Below are 21091 nucleotides of genomic sequence, written 5' to 3'. Positions count from 1 at the left end.
TATCTAAATCTTTTTAGGGTACATGAATCTACCTCATGTCATATTTGTTGTTTATCTCAAAATAGGCCTTCTGAACAGATAAATAGTGCTACCATCAGCAGCCATTTTGTAAGATGGTCGCCACGGACGCCAGGGGCCAAATCTGGGGTGGCTTCATATCTAAATCTTTTCATGGTACATGAATCTACATCTCTTCCAAATGTGATGCTTTTATCAAAACGTGAACAATTTATCAGCTTAACTGCCCCACAATAGGGCATTGGGGATGGGGTTGAATCCCAGTTCTAGGCAATCATTTTGTACTTTTAGTTTTTCTGTTTCTAACCCTATCCCAAACCTAAACCCTAACCTTAACGCATACACATTCCATAATCTATGGACGGCACCACAGACGGCCCCACACGCCATAATTAAAAGGGCCAGCCATGCCATCTCTCTATTGCTGCAGTTATGGCTTTTTCTTTGGAGATTGTGTTGATAATAATATACATAAAATATACATAAAATATGTGATCTTTGGCTATAGAAATATAAAAAGCTCATCCTCTTGTCTTCCCAGGCAGGTGTGTACGCTGTCTGCTGAGTCGTCCCAGCGGCGGTGCAAGACCCCTGATGGCCTTATCTGCAGCGGTAGGGGAGAGTGTGACTGCGGGGCTTGCATATGCCAGGTCACAGAGCCAGGGAACTACTATGGGCCACGCTGTGAATGCCATGACTGGGTCTGTGCTACATATGACGGGAAGACCTGTGGAGGTAAGGGATACAGCGATACAGAAGCACTCACTTCGTCAGCAGGGTGTATGGTTCCTCTCAAGGGTTCTCTCTCCTACAGTTTTTCTTTGTGACTGTTGCTCCCTCTTTTGGTTGGTTGATTGATTGAATTGTAATTCAGCATATTTTCTAAAAAAAATACTGTAGGTAACCATAGTATTCACAGTACAAGGACATGTACTCTCACAGTTTGAAAAAGTGCAGCAGACCAGTAACGGTTTTAACATATCAGCGCTATACGTTTTGACCCAGCTGGGTCTTCCATACATAAGATATCTCTCAGATAGCAAACATTCTGGAAAGCTCTTTGGTTTGACTCAGCCTGACTGACATTATCATCGCTTTAGCAGCCAATGCCAGGTGTGTGAGAAGAATAGCTAGGCCTCATCAAGGAGTCACAAAATAAATCATCCTCCAGGTTTTATGAAGGCCTTTGATGTTCCCAGAGCCTTTCATTGTAGGGGAGAGTTTAGCCATTTTTTACATTCAGCATCACACTGTCAAGGGAATTATTTCAGGATGTTGTGAATCCCTGGAAATAATCAGAATTAACATAAAAATGACAGTTTTGAAAACATACACTACATGACCAAAAGCATGTGGACACATGCTCGTCGAACATCTCATTCCAAAATCATGGGCATTAATATGGAGTTGGTCCCCCTTTTGCTGCTATACCAGCCTCCACTCTTCTGGGAAGGCTTTCCACTAGATGTTGGAACATTGCTGCGGGACTTGCTTCCATTCAGCCGCAAGAGCATTAGTGAGGTCAGGCACTGATGTTGGGCGAGTAGGCCTGGCTCGCAGTCGGTGTTCCAATTCATCCCAAAGGTGCTCGATGTGGTTGAGGTCAGGGCTCTGTGCAGGCCAGTCAAGTTCTTCCACACCGATCTTGACAAACCATTTCTGTATGTACTCGCTTTGTGCACGGGGGCATTGTCATACTGAAACAGGAAAGGGCCTTCCCCAAACTGTTGCCACAAAGTTGGAAGCACTGAATCATCTAGAATATAATTGTATGCTGTAGCGTTAGGGTTTCCCTTCACTGGAACTAAGGGGCCTTGCCCAAACCATGAAAAACAGCCCCAGACCATTATTGCTCCTCCACCAAAGTTTACAATTGACACTATCCATTCGGGCAGGTAGCGTTCTCCTGGCATCCACCAAACCTAGAATGGTCCGTTGGACTGCCAGATGGTGAAGCATGATTCATCACCCCAGAGAAGGCGTTTCCACTGCTCCAGAGTCCAATGGCGGCAAGCTTTACACCTCTCCAGCCGACGCTTGGCATTGTCCATGGTGATCTTAGGCTTGTGTGCGGCTGCTCGGCCATGGAAACCCATTTCATGAAGCTCGCGACAAACAGTTATTGTGCTGACGTTGCTTCCAGAGGCAGTTTGGAACTCGGTAGTGAGTGTTGCAATCGAGGACAGACACATTTTTTTCAGCACTCAGCAGTCCCATTCTGTGAGCTTGTGTGGTCTACCACTTCGCAGCTAAGCCGTTGTTTCTCCTAGACGTTTCCACTTCACAATAACAGCACTTACAGTTGACCGGGACAGCTCTAGCAGGGCAGAAATTTGATGAACTGACTTGTTGGAGGCAGGACGCAGATGCAGGAATTAACAAGGTCAAGGTTTACTAAACAATGAAAAATAACAAAGATAGCGTAAACGACATGAAGCTTAACAATCACACACAACATCATACAGAACAGTCCAGGGCTAAATAGGGGTGGTGATGAGATGATGAGGTGCAGGTGCGCTGGAGGTGATTAGGTTGCGTTGGGTTTCCATTCCGGTGTTGCCGAGGTGGTGCGCTCAGACCGGTGGCTCAGTAGATCGGCGAATCAGAGCGCCGGAGGGGCTCCAGCCGCTGGACGTCACCGGCCAGGAGGACAACACCGAGGACGAGGAGCGGGCCTGTCATGGCGGCGATGGTGGAAGTCCCGAATTAGGTTGGGGTCCAGAACGTCCCCAGCCGGAACACAGCTCCTCCACTCAGGACCATACCCCTCCCAGTCCACCAGGTAATGGAGCCGTCCCCCATGGAACCTGGAGTCCAGCAGGTCCCTCACTGCATACACCGGACTCCCGTCAATGTCCAGGGGCGGAGGAGGCGTACCCCGGGGGACGGCATCTGCCAGAGGACCAGGAACCACCTGCCTGAGGAGAGACACATGAAAAGTGGGTGAGACACGGTAGCGAGGGGGAAGGAGCAGCTGGTATCATACCTCATTTATCCGCCGGAGGACCTTAAACGGCCCAACAAACCGGGGGCTCAGTTTCTTGCAGGGCAGGCGGAAAGGGAGGTTTTTTGTGGACAGCCAGACACGATCCCCAGGCTGGAATACAGGGGCCTCACTGTGGTGGCGGTCGGCTTGGTCCTTCTGCCGACGAATGGCCCTCTGGAGATGGACATGGGTGGCGTCCCAGACATGTCCGGCCCTGTGGAACCACTCGTCGACAGCGGGCGCATCGGTCTGGCTGGGTGTCCAAGGGGCCAGGGCCGGCTGGTACTCCAGGACGCACTGGAAGGGAGTGAGCCCCGTGGAGGAGTGAACGGGGGAGTTCTGGGCATATTCTGCCCAGGGAAGAAACCTCGCCCACTCACCCTGCCGGTCCTGACAGTGGCAACGAAGAAACCTCCCCAGCTCCTGGTTCATGTGCTCCACCTGCCCATTCGAATGAGGTCTATTCCCGGAAGTGAGGCTGGCCGTGGCCCCGATCTTCTCCAGGAAAGCCTTCCACACTCGGGAGGTGAATTGGGGGCCACAGTCCGAGACGATGTCCTCCGGAAGTCCATAATGCTGGAAGACCTGTTGGAACAGGACCTCAGCGACATGGAGAGCAGAAGGAAGACCAGTTAGTGGCAAAAAACGGCATGACGTGGAAGAACAAACCACCGGTAGGCAGGTCTTTCGGCATGAGGTGGACCAGGCTGTGATCCTCTTGGTGCTCCAATTGATGGTGGGGTTGTGTAGTCTGAGCCAGGGTAATCCCAAGACGATCCGGTGAAGGGGTGACGTGACGATGTGGAATGACAGCTCCTCGTGGTGCTCCGGTAGGAATGGTGATGGTGATGGGGAGAGTGACGTGCATAATGGTGCCTGATCCAAGGGGTTTATTGTCTAGTGAGGTGACATGTAGCGGAGATGGCAGTGGCATGGTGGGCAACCCCCATTCAGAGACCAGCTCCCTATCTATAAGTTTCCCTGATGATCCGGAATCTATCATTGCGGTAGAAATGGAAGAGAAGGAATAACCAGTCACCGTTATGGGAACTAAAAACAATGGTTTTGTGATAGGAGCTGACATAACACTCACGGAGCGGCGACGGGAGTCATACCGCCTAGATAGGGAGCCGCCAGGAGATCTGTGGTAGTGTAGGGGGAGCTGCCCACCTCCATGGGTGAGGACTCGGAAGCAGGGCGGCTTCCAATGCTCAGATGGGGTGAGCGTCGAGGCTCCGGGAGGTGTTGGGAACGTCGTCTCTCTCTCAACATGTCATCAAGATGGATGGACGTGGTGATGAGGGTATCAAGGTCCATCTCGTCGTCCCGACATGTGAGTTCCATCTTGATGTCCTCCCGTAAGCCTCTCCTGATGGCCGTGCGCAGATCACGCTCATTCCAGCCGGAAGACGCTGCCACCGTGCGAAAGCTCAGAGCCTACTCGGACGCGGGCCCCTCTCTCTGTTGTAGATGGAGGAGACACTCACCCCCGTCCTTTCCCTCCGTGGGATGATCAAACACCACCCTGAACCGAGCGAGGAAGGTGGGGTAGGGAAGCGCCACTGCCTCCTCTCTTTCCCAGACTGCCGTGGCCCAATCCAGCACCTTTCCTTTAAGTAGAGAAATCACCATCCTGGCTTGGTCAGATGGATATGCCCCAGGCTGACGCTCCAAATAAAGTGAAACCTGTAGCAGGAAGCTGCTACATTTAGTAGTTTTACTGTCATAGCGCTCCGGTAGGGAGAGGGTTCCCGCAGAAGTGGGTGATAGCACAGGGGGCACTCGCCGCTCCCTGAGGTGGAACCGGAGCGCTGGGCAGATTATGCAGAGTTTGGAGCACTTCCTGCATGGCGGCGTTCAACTGGGCAAGCTGTTGCTGGTGCTGGTCGAGGCACTGGGAAACTCCTGCTGCATCCATTTTCGTTTGGTGTGTGATTCTGTGACGAGTACTGAGTATACGAAGAGGCAGGACGCAGACGCAGGAATTAACAAGGTCAAGGTTTACTTAACAATGAGAAAGAGAAATAACAAAGATAGAGTAAACGACACGAAGCTTAACAATCACACACAACATCATACAGAACAGTCCAGGGCTAAATAGGGGTGGTGATGAGGTGCAGGTGCGCTGGAGGTGATTATGGTGCGTTGGGTTTCCATTCCGGTGTTGCCGAGGTGGTGCGCTCAGACCGGTGGCTCAGTAGACCGGTGAATCAGAGTGCCGGAAGGGAGCCACGGGAGGAGACGTGACAATAACAAACACTTTCAAAAAACAAAATACACTTTTAACATAGACCAGGCCCTGTTGTTACCTTATATCCCAGCTATAATGCCTTGCATTACGCCTGGGAAGAAAACACTTACCCCAAGGCAAACATTTTGACTATATTAGCCCACACAGCTACAAGGATGCACTTAATGCTAGGTTTAGGACCTCATACTGAAGCTTATAGAGACCCCAACTGATGTATAGAAAAATCTTTAAATCATGAAACCTCTAATACAATAAATGAATTTGACTTGGTCAGTTTTTTGGACCTAACTTGCTTACCACTTTTTCCATATGGTTTCTTCCTTCACAGACTCCATGAAATGATAACCTCTTCCTAAATATTTTGATCAAATGACTAATTTTGTGTATGGTTTCTTGGAAACAAGGGTAGCTCATCTTACCCCTTTCGCTCAACTTCCATCAGCGTCTGGAAGCTCATTTAAATTTGACAGCCATGAATCTCAATAGAGATCGAGCAGTACATTTTCAAAGTGTAGTCATTTGGTCTTACCGGTCGCTGCTTTATCGGTACAGAATCAGAATGCTCTGGCCTTATTATTTCTAGAACACACATCAGACAGGTAGAAATCATACATTTTGGAATAGACAGCTGGCCATCCACTTGCGTCATGGTGGCGTTAGCTTCTGTTAGATAGCCAGTCTGCTTTTGAAGTTGGGCGGCCGTTTAGTTGACATTTTGGTAATTGTTTTGTTCTCAAATCCATGGAGTTGGTTTGAGCTTGAGTGCACACCTCTCTAGCATCAAATATATCCACTCTTTCCCTCGCCCTCTTCAGTCTCTTGTGGTTATTGGCATTTCTCCTTGAACTACTAAATACATTTGGAGTGCTGACATCCAGTCATGGACTACAATAATCATGGCTCTGGGCGTAATTAAATAAATTGATTTGGAAAAATAAAACAACTCAAGTTCGAGAGTCTCTCTTGTGGAAAAAACCCGAAAATAGTTTTGTCTTTGCAGGGGAATGGATGTTAAGTGACTGCCAATCAAATTTGATTATTTTAGCTGTATTGGGGTTCATATTCATTCCTGTTTCCTCTAATTAAGTGGAAGGGAAGCACTTCATGCATTGTTTGTTAAAATTTCTGCAGGCACTTCAAACATCTGAACATTTAACTTGTTATATTACCAGATAGCAACTGCTGTATAGTCGCCAAACATTCCATTACCTGAACACCTGATACAAATTATCCTGAAACATGCTGCAATTGTTCTTCTTGAAACCAGTGGAACTAAATCAAAACATTCACACTGATGAGTACCATAGTAACAGCTACTTTACTATCCAGTTTCATGACCTTGAAAGTAATAAATATGCTGGTGGACATATTTTTTGGTGAAGGGAAAATAAGCCACTTCCAGTCTTGTCAGAGTCTTGAACAGGCTAATGGAGTGTGTGTATGTGTGCGTGGGTGTGCGTGTGAGCTCCTTCAGGAGAGTGTGTGTTAGTATATGTGTGTGTGTGCACCAATGGAGGCTCCTCAGAGAAGGAAGGGGGGGGGGACCATCCTCTTCAGTGAATTTCCAAAAAATTAAAATAGTGAAACATTAAAAAAGTTTTTTTAGATAAAACTATATAAAATATATTCACCAGTGGAGGCTGCTGAGTGGAGGACGGCTCATAATAATGGCTGGAACCGAGCTAATGGAATAGCATCAAACACATAGAAACCATGTGTTTGATGTACTTGATACCATTCCACTTATTCCACTCTAGCCATTACCACGAGCCCGTCCTCCCCAATTAAGGTGCCACCAACCTCCTGTGATATTCACGTCACCAAATACTTTATTAAAGCACACTGTTTTGCAATTAAGGTATACAGTAGCCTTAACAGCACTCTCTGAGGTAGCACTATGGTGTAGCCAGAGGACAGCTAGTTCCCGTCCTCCTCTGGGTACATTGACTTCAATACAAAACCTAGGAGGCACATGGTTCTCACCCCCTTCCATAGACTTACACAGTAATTATGACGACTTCCGAAGGACGTCCTCCAACCTATCAGAGCTCTTGCAGTATGAACTGACATGTTGTCCAGCCAATCAAAGGATCAGATAATTAATCTCATACTGAAAGCATAAGCTACATTTAGCTAGCCCTGGAGTGCATAAAATGTGGTGAGTAGCTGACTCAAAGAGAGGGAAAGACAATAGTTGAACAGTTTTGAACACATTCATTTCTTCAAAAATAAAGGAGAAACAAGAGAGAGTGAGAGAGAGAGAGCTAGCTATATTTAGTAATTTTTTTTTCACTTTCACTTACTTAGCTAGCGAATGCAGCTAACTAGTTTAGCCTACTCAAACACCCAGCTCAAACAGAGAGGGATTCTATGTTAGCTAGCTGGCTAAGGCTATCCAACACTGGAACTCATGGTAAGCTTTAGGTTTTATTAATTTATTGCCACCGGGGCCCGCCGGTGTAACTGCTAAACCGCTTGCTGTACACTGTACTGCATGATTGTTGTGGGTTTACTAACACGTTAGATCTAGTAGCTATGTTGACTATGATGTTAGCCAATATGGTGAGAACGATGTAGGCTGTGTGTATCGATTAGCGGTTATGGTATGAAGGTTTGGCTTGGAAAGGTCACAGACAGCTGTTGTGTTGTGCGCTGAAGTCCACAAGTGAAGGGAAAAGGAGGAGGGCGTGTAGATGAGAGAAGGAATTATACAACAAGCAAAGTCATAAAGTCAACTGTGTGTGCGGGTGATCAGGGGTGTATTGATTCTGCTGATTCTGTTGAAAAATGTTTCTTAAACGCAAGCAAACAGAACGAAATGGGGATAAATATACCAGTTTGCAACTGTTTGGACTAATGATTACACCCTAGATCAGCTAAATGCAGGCAAGAGTCTGCAAGGCATTATTGAATGTGTTACTGTCTGTCACCTTGATTACTCAAATTTGTCTCTTGAACTGTGCACCTACATTGTAAACTTTCATTCGTAGTCTAGGTTGTAGCAACCTCATGATGGGCATAGGGAAATTTTGAGTATCATGTAGTAGCTTGAACCTATCGATGTTACATTGAGTTGGGTGAATGCAATATAAATGACAGTCATCCAGTATGATGTAATAGAAATAAAGTCATGTTCCTAAAAACAAAATTGTCCTCCCTAATCTTAAACGGAACCGACCGCCACTGGTGTGCACCTGCATGCTTGCTTGTGTGTGATGGGGAGAGTGATTTATTTGGGCAGACAGGTTGGGAGCTGGTGAGGAGCTCATTATGGTTCACGTTTCCGGAGAGTAAAGGCTCTGCCTCAGCCTGATAATGGGGTTTCACTCACCCATACACACACTGCAAAATGGGCCAATGTCTGGAATTAGACTTTTTCACACACATATACACACACACACACACACACACTTGCATATTCATCCACATGTGTGTAACTGCCTACAACCACGCTCACATGTCAATATTATTCAAAACAGTAAGAAGACGAACAAATTGAGCATTTCTCTCTCACTACAATGCATTTGCCATATTCTCTCTCCGCTGTTCTGTGCCCAGCATCCATGCTCTTCTGCCTGTGGCTCCCTTATCTCTGATTCTCCCAACTGCCCCCAGATAAGATTCTATGGATTTTCCTCCTTAGGGCTAAACTATGGGTTTTCCTCCTCCAAACACATTAGCTGGGCTGACATTGAACTTGAGCTTTTCCTTTGGATGCTATTCATCAGCGACACATGGCCTAGATATACCACTAGCCAAAGCAACAAGTAGCGACTGTAGCGACTCACTGTTGAAGTTTTCTGAGAATGAATTGGCTTAAATCCGCAAGAGATGTTCATTAGCAAGATACATGTATGTTTTGCATATTGAAATAGCTGTTTGTCACTGCAAAATGTCTGATCATGTGACATTTCTTAAAAGATTGAGAGTTTGCGATCTCAATCCACCTGGCGGCTTGATTCACATTAAGTCCTTATCTCTTCTGTCCATCTGTTGTGCAAATAGAAAGACACAACGTGCATAGTTTTTGTTGATAACAGTAAGGCATGGCATGCTTTTGAATAGTATGACGGTAGTCTAATTTAATATCATTATTACAAAGAGGTAACAGAGTTCACTCAGAGGTTGCAGATTCCTAATTTTCCCTGAAATCCCCCGGGCTACATAATTCTGTCTGCAAAAAGGGCCCATTTAAATCTGGTGGGCACTCTGCCGAGCTCTCCCAGGATCATGTGTGAGTCCTAAATGTCACCCTATTCCGTATAAATTGCCATTACTGGGGGGAAATATGCTACTGCAGCCTTTGGGCCTCCTTTCCATTTTCCTTAGCACAGATAATGGTCTACAGTTTGTTGGTCATATGTGTTTTTTAGTTGTGCAGTTGTACATAAAAGTTTACACAAAAGTCCAGCTATAGAATACCATCTGGGTTTTCCTCGAGACTTGCCCAGTAAGTAGAGTAGTATTTGGGGCGTAAAGTTTGAATATTCCTGGCCACTTCAGTCCCCTGCTTTTACACAGTAGACAGCAGTTCAGTTTTTATAATGTTTCTGTTGCGGTCCAGTGCAGCTGGGTTTAGTCTTGTAAGCAGAAAAGTATTGGTTCAAAAATGATTGACCAAACAGCATCTCTACATATTTTGTGTGCTCTAATTTCTAAATCCCAAACCCTCTAGACAGAATTTTTGAGTTGGTACATTCACGGTGATGACATTTAGCAACAGGCAACAGCCGTTCAACAGCTGTGCAGGACTTACCTGTTATTTGACTCAGTGTTTTGTTTTTGTCTTGGTTTGTCCCTGGTCAACCTTGTATATTTCTGTCTATTGGCTTAATACAATCACAAAAGAAAAACAACAGTATTAAACAACATAAAATAGGAGAGTATGCCATAAATAATGTCATATTTAGTGATGCATTGTATGTAAACAGCCACAACTTCAAATAACTTTTACCATTGTTGGTGTAGTAACCTTTAATTGGTGCACAATTAAAACATTTTATTCCTTTGGTATAATGTGTTTTTGTTCTAAACTTGGTCCTCCTAGATTTATGGAGACTCGACGTGGCAATGTTTCCATTCCTTTCACAGTTTTTTTTTTTCTTATTTTCCCTCACAGGATTATTCCGTTTTTAAATGAGCCATGTGAAATCCCTGGCTCTCTCTCTCTCTCTCTCTCTCTCTCTCTCTCTCTCTCTCTCTCTCTCTCTCTCTCTCTCTCACATCTGACCCTCCTCTGTGATGCCTAATCTTTTCCACTGTCAGACACACTAAGTAAGACCTGGGGCGCAACAGGTTACTAGCAGCCCGTTCAAGGTGATCTGAATGTGAATTATGTGCAAAGCTCATTCTTGAAGTAATCATCGGATGAGGCTAGCGAGTGAAATGTTGTTTGAAGATGTTAAAAACGTTGCAAATTGTTGTAGGTAGGTCAACCTTCCCATCAAGATCAAGGTGTTTTGCAATGCTGCATAAACAGATGCAGTGAGTGAACTCCATGACTTCCTTACTGAAGAAAGGTTTTCACCTTGGCAGATGATAATGGTATTTCGGTCTTGCAAGTAGCGATATATTGTCGATATATTATAATGCACTTTTAGTGTAAGAGCTGTTTGAAAAGACCGCCTGAAATTTCAGCCTGTTTTGCAGGGATGGAGTTTTGGCCTGCCTGGTGACATCACCAGGTGGCAAATTAGTTAATAGACCAATAAGAGAGTTCTAAACCTCTCTGCCAATAACAGCTAGTTTTCAGTTTTCCCCTCCCCAGTCCTAACAAAATTATTGCTTGAGAAATTGCTCTTGCTAAGAAGCTATTTTTGTTTCTTTTTGACAATTGTAATTTAAAACAATCACAGTAAGGTAATTACCCAGTAATTGTTACCCCAAAAAATTAATTTTGCACGGGAAAATTAATTATCTAACAGGTCAGATCCTCTCAACCCTTTTGGTACGCCAACTCTCCTTCTCTTCCCCCAGAGGACCTTGAGCAAAAAGCTAAATGTCTCTCCAGACCGGAAGAATCTGTAACTTTATGATTTGTGTGGATTTTATCATCTCTTTTCTGCTGATTGACTGCCCTTGCTGTGCTCTGTCAGAACGGTCTATAGATATGTGTTCAGTTCTATCTCTCTCTCTGAAGGCTTTGGGGGTTCAGAGTCTCCTTCACTGTTCTGTTCCAGGCAGTCATGCCTATAGGCAGCCCTGCCACGGCACGAGGCGATCCTACCCCAGGGAAGTTTATGTAATTCTGGGCTTGGCTTAATCTGTAATCCCCCCCCTGCCTGCCTCTGAGTAGTTCCAACTCCTTTGGACACAACAGTTGTGGGTGTCTGGCAGATGCATCAGCTTCGTCAAGTTGAGTACACGTCAGTGTGCTGTAAGAGAAAGGTTTCCCTACATTCCCTGAATGCAGGAAAGAGAGAGTTTCCATGGCTCAGTTGAACTAGAATCTTAAATCCTCCAAACTTGAGGCAAACTATTGTAGAAGATATTTTGGCATTATGGTCCACAACCCAGACGTCACAGGAAAGACGTAATATTCTGGTTGTTGTCTGGTTAGATAACCAGATTACAACCACATAAAGACTTATCTTATTTGTTGCGGGAAAATAACATATTTTTACAACCAGTATACAACCTGACCGAGACGTCATAAGGATGCCAGTTTGCCCCCTAGGAATGCTCTCCTCTGGCATTTGATGTCATTGCAATTGTTGATGTTATTGAAAATGTCCACTCCCTTTGTCCACCAATAGAACAGCACCCTTTGTCGACTATGGATTTACTGGCCTCTGAATTTGCACCAAGGATTCTACAGTACTGCGCTGTACTTATTATTATACCTTATTACCCTGTCCCTCATTCTCCATTTCTTTCCTTCCTGGTGTATATTTTGATGTGCTCTAATGCAGATGTGATGCACTGCACTCTGTGCTTGTATGATGACTCACCTAATGGGTCCAGTGTGGCTATGAAGGAGAGGAGAGAGCTGATGTATGTTCAGGTTTCTCAAAGAGTCACAAGGAGGTTTCACATTAGACCGTTTCACCCTTGAAACACTGCAGCCATGTGCCAGCGCAATGATCATGAGTAATACCGTGATACTGTGGTGATGTACACAATTTTCGGGGACCCTTTTGGCTTTTTAGCGCTGTCAGAATTACTGGCTGAATTTTTTTATTTTTAACTCTGCATAATCTCTTTAACTGTACCTGGCTGTTATCCTTCTATTATATACTTGGATTCTAATTATCTTTCCAGCAGTTCAGATTCGCAACATTTTGTACAGTTCTGGAAAATCAGTGGACAGTTATTGCCCATGGCTTCTATGAAGAAGAAACAAACATCACAATGCGTCTTGATCCCATAGAATTAGAATGACTAACTTACTGTTCTTGTCATTCTAATTCGTGGTCTATCTATGGCTCTGGTCTCTTTCTCAGTCTTCTGCGGCTCTATAAGGATGAATTATTACTTGAGACGTGTCTCCTTCCTCTCTCGCTTAAGAACACGACCTGACGTGCAGCCGTTTCACGCTCCGCATCACAGATGAAAAGAGAGCAATCATGGAATAATTACTTGCCGAAATTGTTCTGTGTTTAATATGGATAGTGAGTTAAACAAATTGAATGGAAAAATGCCATTAGACTATAAAACCTGGGAACCAAGCAGTAAATGAACACAGAAGATAATCAAACATTTTTCCTAATTTGAACCAGGTTTTCAGCTAGACAGGGTTGGGTTCAAAGATTATGCGCTGGGGTCCTCAGCGTTTTTGTATAATAGTCTTGAATTAAATGAAATGGTATTTGTCACATGCTTCATAAACAACAGGTGTAGACTAACAGTGAAATGCTTACTTGTGGAGGTTGAATTAACTTAAACTAGTTTGAGATTCTTAATTACAGTCCTGTTCTCTCTTTTTAGCTAATTTCATGAGCAATTTAAACGTTACGTATCCCTGTGTTTATATATTGTTGAAATCCACTCCATATACAGCTGGATGTGTCATGGTAAAGTCCAATGAGTAGCTCATAACAAGAATGACACATCACCATCTTTGTCCATTTCTTGCTGAACAGTCAGGGTAGGTTATATCACTCAAGATTGCTTCATTATTATCTTCAACTGTGTTTCAAACAAGCACTTTGTTGTTCACCTCTATCTAAATTATATATCCGCCATTTAAGTGGACAGGAAAGACGTGACTGGAATAAAAACACTGAAATTAGCCTCCTGAATGACTCATTGCTTCTCTCCCCATCAACAGTTTATCTGACGGTGAATCACCTATCTTTAACTCCCACAGCTGCTGGGCTTGATAAAGTATTTCCCAAGGCCTTATTGGCTTAATCTGTGTCTGCCGAGGCATCATTGGCTGGGTCTATCTGTCAGAGTGTGTCATTGGCTAAATCTGTCTGTCAATCAGTAAAGAAGGGTCTGGGCACCCTAAGGCTAAGGGTATTTGCTACCAAGGAGATAGGTCTAGATAAACTGAGGAGGGACAGCAAGCTCTGCTATCTTCTAGGCACCAGCCACACAGAGTGATGAAATGCACAAACCTCCCCATGCATCTGTTTATCCTTCAAAAGTTCAACTAATTTCAAGTTTTGACACTTCAAGTTTCCTCTGTCCTCCATCAACATATGGGCCCCGTAGAAAAAAACATTGACATTTTTGGCTTGACAATGACAGCAATGGAGTTGGCAAGAGCACAAAAAGATGTGGGAGTGGGCTAGTACTCAATAAGTTGTTCTAACACTTCAATATACTATAGTAATATGTACAGCTGTGATGGTGGAACCCTCAGCCTGCCTGGGCTTGGCTATGTGTCTTTCAGTTGAAGGTTATTCAGATGGACGCCATATTCTGGGGCTGGGTTGGTCTGTGATGTGCTGACAGCTTTGATGACAGCTTTAACACTCAGAGAAGCTAGTGTTGTTGAGAATACAGCTGCTCTTCGGCTACCCACAGGACACATTCTGTCCACAGCTACCCACTATTGTTGTACTTCGTAATAATATTAATAATAATAATAATAATAATATAGATCTGGTTTACATCTAGATAACAAACATTTCTCCATACTTTTGGGTTGTTTTTCAGTTGTTTGAGTAAATTACTTATTTTTGATTGCTACATTGCCAAAATACTTAGCATTTAAGATTAGTGCTGCATTTTTTCCCTTTCTTCTAGGAAGGATAGAATAAAATACAAGAGCACCAAATCAGTAAATACTTGAGCTTGAACTTGAGTTATGTACTTAAACAAAAGCAACAAGGGGATAGAATGGAGACATTTGATTGTGGACATTTCCACTTTTTACAAGGCATTTTTAAGATAAGGGTTTTGGATAGAACAACACTACATTAAATGAAATAACCTGGGTATAAAAAGCCCCTCTGCAGTCTGGTGGGGCAGATCAGTAATGAGAGGAGCGTGATGAGGACAAGGCCTATTTTTATGGCCTGATGGATAGCCCTTGAAGAGGACATCACATTTCCATGATGGATGAGGCAGACGAATGATGGAGTATGACACGCAAGGCCCCAGCAAAATGCGACTAGAGCAACACTTATAATAACTTGTCAACAGACTTAATTTGCATTGTATGAATTCCCCCCTGTGTTCACCATTGCTCACTTCAGCTATTAGAATAATGAGTAATGGTACACAGCCAAAGCAGTTTCACGAACCCTCAGAATACCTAAATGTTGTTTGGGCCCTCAATTTCAGAGACGGAAAACAGATATACTTGATTACAGCAAACAACCGCTAATCTTCACCACTGAAATGTGTTATACAGAAGCTTAAAGTGATTCAAACAAATATGGCTGTGAAACCACACAACAAATATGGTTTCATACACATTTATTGGAAAATATGTTTTAACATGATGTATCCAACTAGCACATTTAGTTCCTTGGAAATTGTGGAAGCGTACGTTTTTAGTTTCCCATTGGTTCTGGGAACGAAGCCATACGTTTCCTGACCGGTAAAACTGAACGTTTTTTTGTTTTGTTTTGAGGACTGAAGTGAACATTTTGCCTGTTTTGGGCAAAGGTTCTGAGTCCTTTTTACTATGGTTCCCTTGAGGTTTTATCAATGTTCTGAGAACGGAAATTATTGTTTTTTTGAAGGTAATTATATAACTTTCCAAGAACATGTTTCAATAAGACTTTTAATAGCACTGCTAGCATGCCATGTTTTTTTACTCACACAAAGCTGTTCATTTTAGTCTATTCAAACAGACCCCATTTCAAAGGAAACAAGCACTCATTAAGATCACACTTAATTAATAAAATAGAGCAGGGCTCTCCAACCCTGTTGCTGGAGCGCTACCGTCCTGTAGGTTTTCACTTCAACTATAACGACATAGGATGAGACCCAGATGCAGACACAGGAGGCAGATGGTTAGAGTCTATGATATTTATTAAAATACAAGGGGCAGGCAGGAGGCTGGTCGAGGACAGGCAGAAGTTCGTAAAACAGGTCTGAGTCCGAAAGGTACAGGGCGGCAGGCAGGCTCGATGTCAGGGCAGGCTGAATGGTATGGCAGGCGGACTCAGTGTCAGGGCAGACAGAAAAGGTAATAACTGGGAGAACTAGAAAATAGGGACTAGGGTGCAGAACAACAAGCTGGTAGGCTTGACAAGACAAACAGGCAGACAGAAAACACTGGTATAAATACATAGGGGATAATGGGAACAAATGGGAGACACCTGGTGGGGGGGTGGAGACAAGACAGGTGAAACAGATCAGGGTGTGACGCCAACCCTAATTTAGCCCACCTGATTCTAATTATTAGCTGGTTGATAAGCTGAATCAGGTTAGTTACAACTGGGGTTGGAGCAAAAACTTACAAGAGGGTAACTCTCCAAGAACAGGGTTGGAGTGCCCTGAGATAGAGGATATAGAGTTTTGTTGATGCTGAGAAACAATGTATATGTTTTTAAATAACATTCTTAGAACGTTCTCTAAATGTTACTAAAGTTTTTATGGAAAGTTTTCTTAACGTTCTCTGAAAACAATTAGAGAACATGACTTTGAATAGAACCACAAGAACCTGTAGGAAACGTTATGCTGAAGTACTAAAATTCCCACAGAATAACTTTGTTTCTTAACGTTCTCTGAACTATTTCAGAACATTCCCAGTGTCAAACCCGTTGGAGAATGTTCCTAGAACATTACCAACATTGACATTAAATGTAACCTTGTTTGAACTTTTAGGAAACATTCTGTTAACTTAAAGTAATGAAATAGTAATAAAATATAGTTTTTTTGTCAAGTTCCTTAAACGTGCGTAGAATGTTCCAAAGCCAAGCAACTATCCTGCACCATTCCCAGAAAGTTGTGGCAAGGTTGTATACAAAATAACCAAAGGACAACCAATCTCACAAAGCTCGCCAAACTCTAAGAAGCATATGGTTATGTTATGTGCTATCTGGGTATTTCTTCCCTTTTCATAGTTGTCATGTTTCCTAATCTGCTGAAACAGGAAGAGAGAGTGAATGGGGAAGAGAGAGGGAAAGAGTGTGAGAGAGATAAAGAGAGAGAAAGGGAGATCAATGAGAGAGAGAAAGTGTGTGTGAGAGAGAGGACCTTAAGGCAACAGAACCCTTTTTGATTAGGAAGAATTAAAATCCTTATTTTTGTCTATCAATCATGTCTGTAATGGTGTCAGAGGCAGTTAAGACTATTATCCTGCTGGCCTTATTACAACAGTTACTAATCTAATGTAGGTCTGCCTTTAGAGCAAGACGGCCTAGACCTGGGAGACTCTTTAAAATGTGTCATTCTACCTAAACCCTCTTCTCTCCCCACACTTTGTTTTAAGATGTGACATTTGAATAATATTACAATTAGAGGGAATACTTTGCAGTATAAATCCTAATCGTCATGGCTTACTGGTGTAATGTATGTAATAAGGACTATTGCGTCCTCTGGTTAGTCAGAAGAGCTTTAGCATCTTAGCAGAACTGAGGGGATGCCAAGTGTCTCCCTTTCAGTTTACTGGCTAATGCAAGGCTGTGTGTGTGTGTGTGTGTGTGTGTGTGCGCGTGTGCCTGCGTGCGAGCAACCACGTGTACACATACATGTGTAATGTATGATTATGTCTGTGCGCAGGTGAGTGTCTGTGCGTGTGAGAACTTCAATGTGTACACTATGTGCTGTGCCTTCAACATCAGCTGATCAAAATGCTCCATTGTCCGTAAATGCTATAACTTAGGCCTACACCTCTCACAGTGTTTGATCTGACTGCTATCTCCCTCCCCCTGTAGGCCATGGTGTGTGTCACTGTGGGAAGTGTGAGTGTGATGAGGACTGGTTCGGGGAGGCCTGCCAGTACCAGGAAGACTGTAACCTGACCAACAAGAAGAGCAAGAAGCTGTGCAGAAACCCACAGGGAGTAGTGTGCTCCAACGCAGGTATACTGTACTATGCCGTCACACCTTAACCTCTTTTATATTGACACAGGTATCTCACCTTTCTCTTTCTCGCTAACAAAGGTATGACACATGCATGATTATCTTTGTGTTGTCTCTGTAATTCACTCTCTCTTATGTAAGCACAGGTACACAACTAAAATTACACAGACACAGGTGAAACAGCTGTGGCTTTGTCCCTAATGGCACCCTATTCACTATATAGTGCACTACTTTTGAGCCGAGCTCTATGGGCATGCATGCACATCTGAAGGCACAAGCATATTTTTTCAGACTGACCATACCCACCTGTGGATAACCCTAATGATCTTGCCTGTGACCGTGTGTGTGTCTGTGTGTCTGTGTTTTTGTGAATACGTGTGTGGCCTGATTGCAAGACTGATCAGCATGTGTGAATGCAAATCCGGTCACAGCATGCTGTCACTCTGCCTTACGGCCCTAAAGCACATGCACACACAAACACTGCACAGGCTTCCCAGCCTGAGGCCCCAACACACATGTGGAGACACACAACCCCTCCTAAAGCACATCTGCAAAACCAGCTGTGTACTCACCCCCTAATGTGCATCACATCAAGACAGACAGACAGATGAGACACACACACACACCACAGACACACACACACACACAGATGTTTGTGTCTCTGACAGGCTCCTGTCACTGCGGCAGCTGCATGTGTCACAACCCCGATGGCAGGGGTCTGGTGACAGGACGTTTCTGTGAGTGTGACGACAGCGAATGTCTGGACGAGGACACCGGAGAGGTGTGTGGAGGTACGCCCCTGAGCCTGTATGTGGTGTGTGCGTGTAGGTAGCCACTAGAATATGTCCTCGAACATCAAAACATGCCATTGTTTTCACTGAGACAGACTGTGTTATCATCAAATTGTTTTCTCTGACCTGGTTTTGAATATCATTTAAACAAATCGCTGTACTGTTATAGACCTAATGCAGGATTTGGGAATGTTGTATTTGATGGAAACTGTCTCCAATATTGGCTGGGGTAAGCTCTCTTACTCCCACCCTGGTGGTGTTACTCTAGCTGGGATTCAGTCAATTGCAGAAAGTGGCTTAACATTGCACGTTCAGAAGAAGCAGCATCTTCCCTATATAGAGGGAGTTGACACTAGATTTTGGAACTGGCAGTCCTGTGGTGTCACCCGTTTAGTTCTGAAAAGTAATCCAATCCACGCAACCAGGAGCAAGTGTCAACTCCCTCCATCTGGGACATGCTGTGCCTGTGCAAATCAAACACACTTCTTTTTTTCAAAGTGGAATTCCATATTCCTTTCAGACAGGTTAGAAATAGAGGGGGAGACAAAGTCCAAAGGGTAGACACAGGGATTGAACGACAGTCTCCGGTGGGAGACCACAGGCTTTGCAAAATCAAATGCATTTCTGACAGTGCAATCTGTAAAGCTTAATTTGTGAAAAGGTTAACAGGAAGTTAATTGAAGATTGACCTAATGCTGTCTGAATCACTTTGTGGTGTTAGTATACTTATCCTAACGGTTCCTGAAGTTTTGGGATCCACTGGTTGTCAACTTTAATTAACCATTTGCTAATTTAATTTGGAATAAATCACATTATGTTCTCTCCCCATCAGTCCTTTGTGAGAGACAAAGTCATTAAATTGTTTCAGGGGATTCAAAGCACAGAGCTTGACAGTGTCTGCATCCCAAATGGCACCCAATTCATTATTTATTTATATTTATAGGTAATATGGTGCCTTTTGGGACGCACCCTGTGTCTGTAATAACTGTAATTAAAGGTGTACCTAATCACCAGAATATACAGAAATATAAAAGTACTTCACCCCTTGACTTGTTTCACATTTTGTTGTGTTACAGTCTGAATTTGATTAAATTTATATTTTTGTCACTGGCCTACACACAATACCCCATAATGTCAAAACGGAAATCAGTTTTTCGAAATTTTTACAAAGTTAATTAAAAATGAAAAGCTGAAATGTCTTGAGTCAGTAAGTATTCAACCCCTTTGTTATGGCAAGCCTAAATAAGTTCAGGAGTAAAACTGCTTAACAAGTTACAAATACGTTGCATGGACTCACTCTGTGTGCAATAATAGTGTTTAACATAATTTTTGAATGACTACCTCATCTCTGTACCCCACACATACAATTATCTGTAAGGTCCCTCAGTCGAGCAGTGAATTTGAAACACAGATTCAACCACAAAGACCAGGGAGGTTTTCCATTGCCTCGCAAAGAAGGTCACTTATTGGTAGATGGCTAAAAATAAAAAAAGCAGACACTGAATATCCCTTTGAGCATGGTGAAGTTATTAATTACACTTTGGATGGTGTATCAATACACCCATTCACTGCAAAGATACAGGCGTCCTTCCTAACTCAGTTGCTGGAGAGGAAGGAAACCGCTCAGGGATTTCACCATGAGGCCAATGGTGACTTTATAATACTTACCGAGTTTAATGATTGTGATAGGAGAAAACTGAGGATGGATCAACAACATTGTACCACTCTCCATATTTTCAAGCACAGTGGTGGCTGGATCATGTTATGGGTCCATAGCCGTGGGAAGATGTTTGGGGGTCTGGGTGCTGCGTTTTTTTTGTTGCCTGCACTAAAGAGGGCTATATCGGTCTGCTAATACCGGACTGGTAAAGGCACGGTACACTACTTTGGTGAGAAGATTTTTTGGGGACAGAGCGTGAAGAATTTTGAAAACAATAATAGGCAAATGTTGTACAATCCAGGTGTGGAAAGCTCTTAGAGACTTACCCAGAAATATTCACAGCTGTAATCGCTGCCAAAGGTAGACTCAGGGGTGTGAATACTTATGTAAATGAGATACAGTATGTCTGTATTTCATTTTCAATACATTTGCAAACATTTCAAAAAACGTTTTCACTTTGTCATTATCGGGTACTGTCTAGATGGGTGAGAAAAAAAAAATATTTAATCCATTTTGAATTTATGAATATGAATACTTTCTGAAGGCACTGTAAAAGGGGACAACTTTCATTCCTTTATGTGGCTGTAAAAGTACCTTGTGTAATTATCCTCTGGGAGAAACCTACGTTGACAGAAATGTTGATTCGTTAACACTTTATAATAGTCCAGTAATAAACCGTTTATAAGGCATATATATATATATATATATATATATATATATATATATATATGGTAACAGGTTTGTTGTTGTATGCTATGTAAATGTGAAGACGTTTGTTCATCTCTGTGTGACTGTTGTATTCTGTTCTGCTTCCAGGCCACGGCCAGTGTTACTGTGGAACTGTTACTGTGCGGCCGGTTGGCATGGAGACAAATGTGAATTACAGTGTGACATCAGCCCGTGGGAGAGCAAGCGGAGATGCACGTCTCCGGATGGCAAGATCTGCAGCAACAGAGG

At 43.5% G+C, this 21091-nt stretch overlaps 1 pseudogene across 1 annotated transcript; it reads left to right on the top strand.

Moving 5' to 3' along the window:
* The first annotated feature begins 559 nt into the window (after nucleotides 1-559).
* LOC311117033 (integrin beta-like protein 1) lies at nucleotides 560-21087 on the top strand (annotated as a pseudogene). The gene is made up of 4 exons: nucleotides 560-753; nucleotides 17537-17683; nucleotides 18352-18474; nucleotides 20951-21087. The product of its transcript is annotated as an integrin beta-like protein 1 (transcript).
* The last annotated feature ends 4 nt before the right edge of the window (nucleotides 21088-21091 follow it).

The sequence above is a fragment of the Coregonus lavaretus genome (assembly GCF_964263955.1).
Source record: "Coregonus lavaretus genome assembly, contig: HAP1_SCAFFOLD_6712, whole genome shotgun sequence".
In the NCBI taxonomy this organism is placed as follows: domain Eukaryota; kingdom Metazoa; phylum Chordata; class Actinopteri; order Salmoniformes; family Salmonidae; genus Coregonus; species Coregonus lavaretus.
The sequence above is the reverse complement of the archived record's forward strand: the minus strand, read 5'-3'. Positions and strand labels throughout refer to the sequence as shown.